Source organism: Pogoniulus pusillus, chromosome 9, assembly GCF_015220805.1.
Source record: "Pogoniulus pusillus isolate bPogPus1 chromosome 9, bPogPus1.pri, whole genome shotgun sequence".
NCBI classification, from domain to species: Eukaryota; Metazoa; Chordata; class Aves; order Piciformes; family Lybiidae; genus Pogoniulus; species Pogoniulus pusillus.
In genome coordinates this window covers 13,769,286-13,780,175 of record NC_087272.1, presented here as the reverse complement: position 1 = coordinate 13,780,175, position 10,890 = coordinate 13,769,286, and the positions used below count along the sequence as shown (strand labels likewise).

At 48.8% G+C, this 10,890-nt stretch overlaps 1 long non-coding RNA gene across 1 annotated transcript in view; it reads left to right on the top strand.

The window, feature by feature from the left end:
* Nucleotides 1-321: 321 nt before the first annotated feature.
* The window catches only part of LOC135178062 (uncharacterized), a 28,286-nt gene continuing 17,717 nt past the window's right edge, over nt 322-10,890 (top strand). Inside the window, exons 1-2 of the long non-coding RNA XR_010303338.1 lie at nt 322-411; nt 8,587-8,760. This is a non-coding gene — a long non-coding RNA (uncharacterized LOC135178062). The remainder of the gene's footprint in view (nt 412-8,586; nt 8,761-10,890) is intronic.

Genomic DNA, 10,890 nt, shown 5'->3' with positions numbered 1-10,890 from the left:
GATGGAGCTGCAAAGGAGTTCTCAAGACAGGAGGTTTTAACCCAGCTAACTTTTCTCACTGGGATGCTGCACTGCCTAGCACAGCTGGCAAGGTTAAATACTTCTCTAGTCATGATGTGCTGCAAGAGAGGTTAACTCCAAATCTGAGTCATTTTCATGCCTGTTTCTTTACTCTGAACTGGCTCAGCTACAGCCCTGGGAAATGCTGAAGCAGAAATAAGTACCCTACACAAACTGAGGAGCAAGTTTCACAGCTCCACCCAGGTAGCATCATCTGTGTCTTATTAGGGCTCATTAGGCCCTCAGGTCCGTAGTCTCTCGCTCAAAAGGAGGGTGCTGCTGCTAGTGCTGATAAGCTGGGAGTTGAGTTTCTTTGGGACTGTGGCTGTTTCTGCAGGCAGTCCTGCCCAGGTAAGAGTTATGGAATTGTGCCTTTTGACTGAAAAAAGGAATCCTTATCCTTTTGTTGCACTGGTCTTCTCCTCCTGTTCACGTTGGACAAGAAGGTTAACGTTCATTCTTTGCCTCTCTTATCAGAGCTTTCTGAAATGGCCTGGTTTTTCCTTTCTCCTGCATCGTCTTTAGCCTTTCTTTCTTTTTGTGGGCCTGTTACTGAAGTGAGAGGTAGCCTAATGTGCTGAAGTGTATTACTGGAGTGACTTCATAGCTTCAGGGGACTACAGGAATGAGAAACTATTTGGTGTGGAACACTAACAAACACAACAGGAACCTTCCTGTTACCCTTCGTGCGTCAGAATGAAGACTCCAGGTTTGCTCTCAGCATAGAACCATTGCTTTTCTTTCTCCTCACTAAGTACTTTTTCACTTCCAAATGTTTATTCCAATTTTCATCTCAGTATTTTTAGAAAGAAAATTGCTGAGAGCCCTACAACAGGGTGCCTGGGGATGGAGTTGAGGCCTCATTCCTGGGGATATTCAAGGTGAGGCTGGACGAGGCTGTGAGCAACCTGATCTAGTGGAGGGTGTCCCTGCTGCCTGCAGGAGGTTTGGACTGCAGGACCTTTGGAGGTCCCTCCCAACCCAAACCATTCTATGATCTTCAGCACTACTAAGAAGTTAGCAGAGTAATCGATGAAAAGAGAAGGCCAGACTTGCCAGGCAAACTGGCTCTGAACCAGGAAAGTGCTGATGTGAGGAGAGAATGGAACCTTGTCACCTCTGTGACAAAGCTGCTGGGGAGAGGACCAGTGTTTATTGGGAGAGTGGCATTTGGGCAAGTGTTCCATCTGCAACTGTGTGCTGAGCTGGGGAAGCTGGTTTGGGTGAAAGAAAAGAGGACAGGTATTGTCAAGAAGGGTATGCAAACAAGATGAAAATTGGAAGAGGAAGTGCTCCAGTTGTTAATTTTAGGAGGAAATTCTCTCAGCAAGATGAAAAGCCTGGCCTCAAACATGGAATGGCAAGTATACTTTTGAGTTGAATTGTTTTGGTTAACCTGAAGTGCGTCATATGGTACTGCTCAGATCTTTTATCCATCACAGGTCCCTAATAACAAGGAATAATCTGGAGGATTACTCTAAAAGTAGAGTGGATTTTGAATGTGATTTGCAGCCATATGTAGTTTCCCTTGTATGGGAAGTGTGCAAATAAGGAGATTTATCCACTTTCCACCCATCTTTGTTTTCTTTGAACAGAACAAGCTTCTGCTATGTAACCTCAGGCATCAACACATTCAAGCAGCTGAGTAGTTCTGATACAGTTGAGGCATTTGGATGTTTAGCTTCTGGATGTCCTTGTAAGACCATTCTGCTTTTACGTTTTGTGCTGTTACTGGTTTTGCTGGTCTCCCTCTTGGTGTAGGCAGCCCAGAGTGCTTTATGCTGTGTTTCTGTGTTCCCTTCCCTGTGCAGCCAACAGCTAAGCTATGGGGAAGATAAGCCATGTCAGTGCTAAGCCCAGCCTGAATACTTGTGTGGTGAAGCTTTCACAGCCATCTCAGGAGGCCACAGGTGGCTTGGAGATGCCTAAAAGGAAAGACCCAGGTGAAGGGGATGTTGGAGGAAAAATACCATTAAGGAACATCACAGAAACACAGAATGGTGAAGGTTGGAAAGACCTCCAGACATCATTCAGTTCAATCCCCTTGCCAGAGCAGGAACACCTAGAACAGGTCACACAGAAACACATCCAGGCAGGATTTGAAGGTCTCCTTAGACTCCATCACCTCTCTAGGCAGCCTGATCCAGTGCTCCATCACCCTTGATTTAAAGAAGTTCCTCCTCGTTGTTAGATGAAATTTCTTAAGTTCAAGTTTGTGCCCATTGCTAGATGGGAAGCAGTGTGAGTGTCCAGGGGTGCTGGTGAGAGATCAGTGGAGCAATGCCATCTTGTTTACCAGGTGTTGTCCTTTGCAAGATAGAGCTGCCGCTGACATGCAGCTGGGTAGTGCTTCCCATCCTGGAGATGAGGAAGACTGCTTCCATGGGTCTCATAGGACAGCAAAAACCCTTGTTGATACCTTATCTGAGAAGGTGTTTAATTTAAAGGAAAAGCTCTTCTTGCTCAGAATGGATGCATCCATCCCCATTTTGGTCAGAATGGATGCAATTGTTGTCCTTTGCAAGATAGAGCTGCAGCTGACTTGCTGTGCTTCCCATCCTGGAGATGAGGAAGACTGCTTCCATGGGTCTAATAGGGCAGCAAAAAACCTTTTTTGATGCTTATCTGAGATGGTGTTAAATTTAAAGGAAAAAAATCTTCTTTCTGGTCAGAATGGATGCATCCATCCCCTTGGGCCAGGGTGTGGTGATGGTATCAGATGCTGCTTAAGAGGTGTGGGTGTAAAAGCCATCTGTAGTGTCAGATACGTGAGCCAATGGTTAAGTAATGGAGTGAGATGCCAGCACAACCCGCTGCTCCCTAGATGTGTGGCAGGAGATGTTTGATTCCATTGTTTAATTGCCTTGTGGGTGCTAAGTGGAGGTGTTGTGTTACTCACCCTGTTCCCTGGGGCTGCTGGGGTGCTACTTGATCCCAGCTCAGGCGATGCAGGCTCACATAATGGGTGGGCTGCCCTGTCACAGGGTGGGGATAATGGAAAGCTTTCCTTACCCCACTGAAAAATTAGCCTTCTAGAATGTTCCAGAGGTGTTTTGTGCACCCTGGATGGCTGTACCCTCTGCAGGGAGCTTTATAATGGAGAGCGGGAAGAACTGTAGACTGATTTGGGTTGGGAGGGACCTTTAAAGGTCATCTTATCCAACTGCCCTGCAGTGAGGAAGGGCATCTGCAGCTAGAGCAGGCTGCTCAAAGCCCTGTCTAGCCTGGCCTTGAATGTTTCCAGCAATGGAGCATCTGTCACCTCTGTGGCTAACCTGGGCCAGTTTCTCACCGCCCTCAGTGTAAAAAAAGTTCTCCTTAAGATCTAGTGTGAGTCTCCCTCTCTTGGCTTAAACCATCGCTCCTTGTCCTGTCACCCAGGCCTTGCTGAAATGTCTTTCCTCAGCTTTCTTACAAGCCCCCTTCAGGTACTGAGAGGCCACCAGGTGTGCCTGGAGCTTTCTCTTCTCCAGCCTGAGCAACCCAACTGTCTCAGCCTGGCCTCACCGCAGAGGACTTCCAGACCTTGGATTATTGCTGTGGCCTCCTCTGGCCCCGCTCCAACAGGGTCAAAGAGGGCTGAGGCTGCGGTGCTGCTGTTTAGCAAAGACAAATGCTGTGTCCTGGCGGATCTGCTGTCTGGGGTGGTTCTAACCCTGACACTTCTGTGGCTCTCTGGCTGCCCCGACCCAAGTGCGGGACCTTGAGCTTGTCCTTGTTGACCCTCATGAGAAGGGGGCTGCTGCCGTCTCTCTGGGCAACACGTGCGGGTGTTCCACCACCCTCGCTGCGCTGAGCACCTGCCTTGTACCTGGTCTGTATCTCCTCTCTCGGGGGTTCAAGCCATCGCCCCTTGCGCTGTCACAACAGGCGCTGCCGGCGCCTTGCTGCCTCGAGGCTGCCTCATCTCACTGGCTCAGGACACCTTGAATACTGTATCCAGTTCTGGGCCTCTCAATGTACAAAAGATGCTGAGGTGATTCAGGGTGTCCAGAGAAGGGCAACAAGGCTGGTGAGGTGGCTGGAGCACAGCCCTGTGATGGGCAGCTGAGGGACCTGGGGTTGTTCAGCCTGGAATAGAGGCTTCTCACGGGAGATCTCATTACTGTCTACAACTACCTGAAAAGAGGTTGTAGCCAGGTGGGGGTTGGTCTTTTCTCCCAGGCACACAGTGATAAAACAAGAGGATACAGTCTTAGACTCTGCCAGGGCAGGTTTAGGCTGGACATTAGGAAGATATTCATGGAAAGAGTTACTGGCATTGGAATGGGCTGCCCAGGGAGGTGGTGGAGGCACCATCCCTGGAGGTCTTCCAGAAAAGACTGGATGAGGCACTTGGTGCCATGGTCTAGTTAATTAGAAGGGTTAGATGATAGGTTGGACTCAAGGATCTTAGAGGTCTTTTCCAACATGGTTAATTCTGTGATTGTGTGAATAGCCTCTGCAATGCTAATTGCAGCCGCTTTTGTTGTGCTTTTTTAGAAAGCACTCCCATTTAGACCAGCGGTGCTCAAGCTACGGCCCCCCAGGGCCCTCAGTCCGGGCCGCCGGCAGCTACCGAACCTCCCCCCGCCTCCGCCGGGGGCTGGGGGAACCAAGCAGCCGCTTCCTGCCGCCGCATCCGCTCGCCGGCCGCACAGGCACCCGCGGGACTGCGCTGGAACCCAGCGATAGTCCGGCCCCCGACACTGCTGGGCTGGAACCAAGCTCTAGACCTGCCCTCGATGCTACTGGGCTGGAGCCGAACTGTAGTCCGGCGCCGGCAGTGCCTGCGGGCCAGTGAGCGGCCGCTGTTTAAGACGCGTGAGGGCCCCTGGCTAGCAGGCGTGTCCCGGGTTCGGGCCGGCAGGGCCGGCGGACAGAAATGCTGTTTATTCTCTTCTGGGCAGTGAAAGTGGAAGTGCTGCACACCCATCGGAAGGTTAAAGGGAGGTTGTGTTTACAGGTACGTATGTACAGAAGGCAATCAGGTGGAGCCAATACATTCCCAAACTAGGCCAAGTGTATCGGACTAAAGCCTTCTAGAACCCTCCACCCATCCTCCCTCAGCAGGCCTGGGAGCAGGCCGAGGCTGCCCTCCGCAGCTCAGGCCTCATGACGCAGCTGGGAATTCCCTGCCGGCTGGGAGCCTCCTGCCCCACGCAGCGCATCAGGGGAGCCCCACGCTGCTCTCCCCAGAGACGGGAGGGAAGGGAGGAGAAGAGAGAGATACCAGCCAGGCACTGCCTTGTAAGCTGTGATACTGGGAAGTGGAACTGAATAACAGTGTTAATCACAGAATTAACCGGGTTAGAAAAGACCTCTAGGATCATGGAGTCCAACCTATCACCTAACCCTTCCAATTAACTAAACCATGGCACAAAGTGCCTCATCCAGCCTCCTGGGATGACCAGGTCAATCCCCTGGGACTCTCTATCTGTTTTTGGAGGACTTTGTGGCCTTCTTAAGGGAACCTAGGCCCCCAGACCACGACAGAGGAGGTAGGAGTTGAAACTTGGGTCTCCTAGACTTAGCTGGTACTTTGGACATGTCTGGGAAAGGTGGGAGGAAGGGCTGCTTTGAGCAGGCTGTGTGTAAGCAGCTCTTAATAAGGCATATTCCTGTGCCCGAGTGGCTCATTCTGGTCCACTGGGTAAATATCTGTTAAAGTAATTTTCCAGATACTATTCTGCAGCCAATGAGCTGGAAAGGATCAGCCCAATCATGCATTATTTCCCCATGCATACACTTATTTGTGGAAAAGAAGGAGGGAAATGGAATCATTCTGGTTACCTGCCTGCCTAAAGGCATCTTTCACAGTAACAGAATAGTAGGAATTGGAAAGGAGATCACCCAGCCCAACCCCACTGCCAAGGCAGGTTCACTTAGACTCAGGAACATGTCCAGGTGGGCTTTGAATGACTCCAGAGGTGAAGGCTCCACGACCTGTACTGTGTCCTTTCAGCACAGACATAGCCTTTGGAAGTGTGGCCAGTGATGCTTTTCCCTGGTGTTGGGATTTGCAGTCAAGGGATGTGGATCTACCACAACTGGATAAGGTCTCTAACTCCATCTTGCCCTCTGCACAACTGCACTTTCCACTGCATTTGGCATGACAGTAGGCTCTGTAGCAAGCTCAGGGGAAATGGATGAGGTACTCCTTGTTTTGAGATTTGTGATTAGGATTCCATGTGAGTCGAGACCCAGTGGCTAGGCCAGCAACAGCTGTGTGATGGTTTTCCAGGATCATGGTTAGACTTTGGTGGCTTAAATTTTGGCTGAATAACTCTCTAGACTCCTAAATTTGGAGTTGGATGAGATGTTTTTGAAGGTGTGTGGTGTAGGGAAGTTGTGGCCAGTAGCAGAAATGTGATTAACCTTGGACTCATTCCCATGTGTTTAGATTGACTTTCATTTTGCAACAGGAAATCGTGAAACCTCTGGGACACTTTGACATGCAGCAATTAGTCCTGGTATTACCTAGGCTGGGGGCAAAGGGGAAGCAAGGGATTTTGTGCTAAAGTCTTGACTGTTTGTGAATGGCTTCATCTTTAATGTGTAGCTATGGGCTTAGCACCTAGGGATGGAGGCAGAACAGCATAATGCCCATTTTCCACTTCAGGCACCCAAAGAACAGAAGAGATCAGTCGTGGTCCTCCTTTGTAGATAAAAAGAGAGAGCAATTCAAAAAAGTTATCCCAAGGAGAATTTGCATGTGTGCCATATTCCACCATGGATATTTCCCAGCCCAGAGTACTTTATAACCATGCACAGATGGTTCTTGTTCCAGGTTAAGGTTTACAGTTTAACGGTTCATATTTTTAAACAAACCCTCAAGTGCTAAATAAAGCAAATATCACAACAGTCCAGTTCAAAGGCACAGCTGTGGGACTTTGTGGGAGTAAGCATAAAACAGGAGGCCTCTCCTTTGAGGAGCTGCATGTCATCTATTGAAACTATTATTTCTGCCCTTGTACAGAGAAGGCTCTGGGCATGATGTCTTACAGATGCACTGGGTTGGAAGGGATCTTTAAAGATCGTGTAGTCCGATGCCCTTGCAGTCAGCAGGAACATCCCCAACTAGATCAGGTTGCTTAGTGCCCCATCAAGCATGAATATCTCCAGAGATGGGGCATCCACCACTTCCCTAGGCAACTTCTTCCAGTGTTTGACCACCCTCATAGTGAAGAGCTTCTCTGGCTGTCTGATCTACAGCTCTGCTCTGGTTTCAAACCATTGCCCCTCTTCCTGTCACTACAAGCCCTGTCACTCTTCAGGTACTGGGAGGTCACTCTGTAGTCTCCTTGGAGCCTTCTCTAGGCAGCTACTTTGAACCTGTTCTCTCCCCTGGGTGCTGGCATGTGTATGTCACAAGAGCACCCAGCAGCTGAAAGAGGGTGGAGGCTGTGGTGCTGCTGTTTGCAAAGAGAAATGCTGTGTCGTGGAGGATTTGCTGTCTGGGGTGGTTCCATCCAGCTTTGTGTGTATTTGGGCATGTATGTCTATAAAAAAGAACACCAGAAACCCACTGGCACATGGGTGGTGACAGATGGTGCTGATCAGGAGAACAATTAGACAGCATTTATTTCTATCTGCCTTTGTACCCACTTCCTGCAGGGAAATGTACAGCAAAACAGTTCCTCTCTGCCTCCTGTCATACCCACAGCGAGCAGGGAGCTCTTTAGTTTGGTTATTTTGGAAGCAAATATTAGTGAGTTGAGAGGGGAAAAACCCCATCGCAGACGCTAAAGGAAACAGTGATTAGAAGAGGAGTTCTTGGGGCTGTTTAGCCTGGAGAAGAGCAAACTGAGAGATGTTGTGAATGTTTACAAATATCTGAGGAGTGGGTGTCAAGAAGAAGGGGGCAGGCTGTTTTCAGTGATATCCTGTGACAGGACAAAGGACAATGAACACAAAGTGGAACCCAGAAAGATCCAACTTGACATGATGAAAAACTTTTGTGGTGTGAGGGCGTGAAGCCCAGGAGCAGACTGCCCACAGAGGTTATAGAGTCTTTCTCCAAGTCCTTGGAGTGAGGGCTGCAAAACTGAACTCAGGACTCAAGGTGTAGCCTCACCACTGCTGAGTACAGGGGAGGAAATCACTTCTCTGGTCATGCTGGCACTAATGTTTTTGATCCAGTCCAAGATGCTGTTGACCTTCTTGGCCACCTGGGCACCTGCTGCCTAGGGAGGTGGTGGAATTGCCATCCCTGAAGGCATTTAAGAGAAGAGTGGATGAAGCACTTAGTGCCATGGTCTAGATGATTGGCTAGGGCTGGATGATAGGTTGGACTGGATGGTTTTGGAGGTCTCTTCCAACCTCATTGATTCTGTGATTCTATATCTTCAGCTGCTGTCAACATCACCCCCAGGTCGTTTTTTTCCAGACAGTTTTCCAGCCACTCTGCCCCAAGCCTGAATTGTTTTCCATGATTGTCCTTCCAGATGAAAGCTGTGGGGGTTGCTCAGGAGCTCTGCTCTTGCAGTTCGACAAAATACAAAGCACAAAGTGATCAGAGGTTGACTACAGCCTTGTTTTCTTTAGCTAAAGAGCTCTTCAGTCAAGCATGAAGGGGTGTAACCAGATTTGAAGGCTGAAGGCCTACGGTGGATCTTTAACAGTGCAGGAGTGAACTCTTGAAACAAATCCCCGTGAGCCACAGTGTGTGTCCTTTTGCCTTCAGTCTTCACTGCAGAGCTGTTTGCCTCTCTTCTAAAGGTATGTGATATGGCTTAGACTAAAAGTTTCCATCTTAGCTGCAGGCTTAGCTGGGTGAAAAGAAGCTCCCTGCTTGCTGTTTGTATTTTCTACCCTTATTTTTTTTCCCTAACTGAGTTTTGTTTCTGGATATGTGTGAGGAGAAAATGCAAACTTCCTTTTGATCCAATACTGCAAAATAGCAGAGTCGCCTAGATTGGGCTGCACAGCAACACATTGAGGCAGGTTTCGAAATCTTCAGAGGAGACTCCACAACCTCTCTGGGCAGCCTGCTCCAGGGCTCCAGAACCCTCGAAGTGGAGAAGTTTCTCCCTAAGAAGAAATACAGTCAGAAGTAAGTTTCTGTCCATTGCTAATTATTTTTGTGTAGTTCCTGGTGGTTTCTCTTCGTGCCTTGAGCTGTGCTGGATGGAGTGAGGTCCCTGAAAGCTGAGCTATGCCAAACTTACCGGTTTCTGTTGTCTCTAGATTTGCTCCCCTTTGCACTTCTTAATTGCCAGTTGGTAGCTGATACCCTATTAAACAGCTGCTGAAGAGTCAGAAATGTCTGTTTTGCTCACTTGCATAAATGAACTCTGCATTTGTTTTAACCATGCTCATCAGGCCCATTTCACATCCAAAGCTAAGTTCATTTTTGGTAGTGATGATGCTGAACAACCAATTTTCATGGCACTTAAGCTTGCTTAGTGGTCAGGAATAATCTTTTGATTGTTTCTCATCTCTCAAAAATGATGAATTTAATGGTGATTAATTTAAGTCACACCCTCAGGACATAGCCCTCAGCTCGGGGTGGTGCCTCTCCTTCACAGGCTGCAAGGCCATCTCTGCTTCTGTGCCTGGAGCACCTCGACCTCTTACCACTCTTTCTCTCACTTCAGCGCCTGCAGGGCAGTTTTTTTCCACTGTTATTGAAGGCCTGTAGTGCTGTGGGGGGCCCTCTCTTCAGCTTCTTTTGCTAGTTTTATAAGTACAGCTCAGACATCTCCTATGAACAGTATCACCAAGAGCCATGTGCAGTCAGGTTTTATTGCATTTTTGTCTTTGGTGTCTGGTTTGGCCCTCTCAGTGGCCTGAATTTTTAATATCTTAATCTTATGTTGCTAGCATGAAGGAAAGGTACAAGTGCTGGGAAAAGGCACGTTATGACAGCAGAGGTTTTCCCTGTAACAGCAGCACCACATCCCATTCCTGACTATGTAAGGCTCTTGTTCATCTCTGGACACTCTCATCTATGAGTAACTTCAATGTTTCCTTTCTCTGCACTTGTGTTTTATCTGTTTCTATAAGGGCTAAGAGAAGTTCTCTTTGATATCTTTGTCAATGACCTAGACAAAGGGTTTGAGGCCACCCTCAGCAAGTTTGCAGATGATGGTAAGCTGAGAGGGAGTGTTTGTCTGCTCGAGGGTAGGAATCCTCTGAAGAGGGACCTGGCCAGGCCAGATCAATGGGCCAAGGCCAATTGTATGAGGTTCAAAGAGGCCAAGAGCTAGGTCCTGCATTTGGGTCACAACCTCATGAATACTCCATGCTTGGGACAGTGACTGGAAAGCTGCCCATTAGATGTGGACTTGAGGATTATGGTTGGCAGACACCTGACAAAGAGCCAGAGTGTGCCCAGGTAGTCAAGGTGGCAGCCAACATCCTGGCCTGTATCAGAAACAGTCTGGCCAGCAGGACCCCTTTATTGAGCACTGGTAAGAGCACGTCTTGAATGCTGCATTCAGTTTTGGGCCACTCACTCCAAGTAGGACACTGGGGGGCCGCAGTGTGTCCAGAGAAGAACAACAAAGCTGGTGAAGAGTCTGTAGAACAGGTCTGGTGAGGAGCAGCTGAGGAAATTAGAGGTGTTTAGTCTGCAGAAGATGAGGATGAGGGGAGACCTCATAGATCTCTGCAACTGCCTGAAAGGAGGTTTGAGCCAGGTGGGTTTTGGTCTCTTCTCCTTAGGTACAAGTGATAGGAGGAGAGGAAATGGCCTCAAGTTGCACCTGGGGAGGTTTACATTGGATGCTAGAAAAAAACTCAGGCTTTCTGGGGAGCTGGTTGAATCCCCTTCCCTGGAGGTGTTTCAAAGAGGCAGATGTGGTACTGAGGGCCATGGTTTAGCCCTAGCTTTGGTGGAGTTACAGA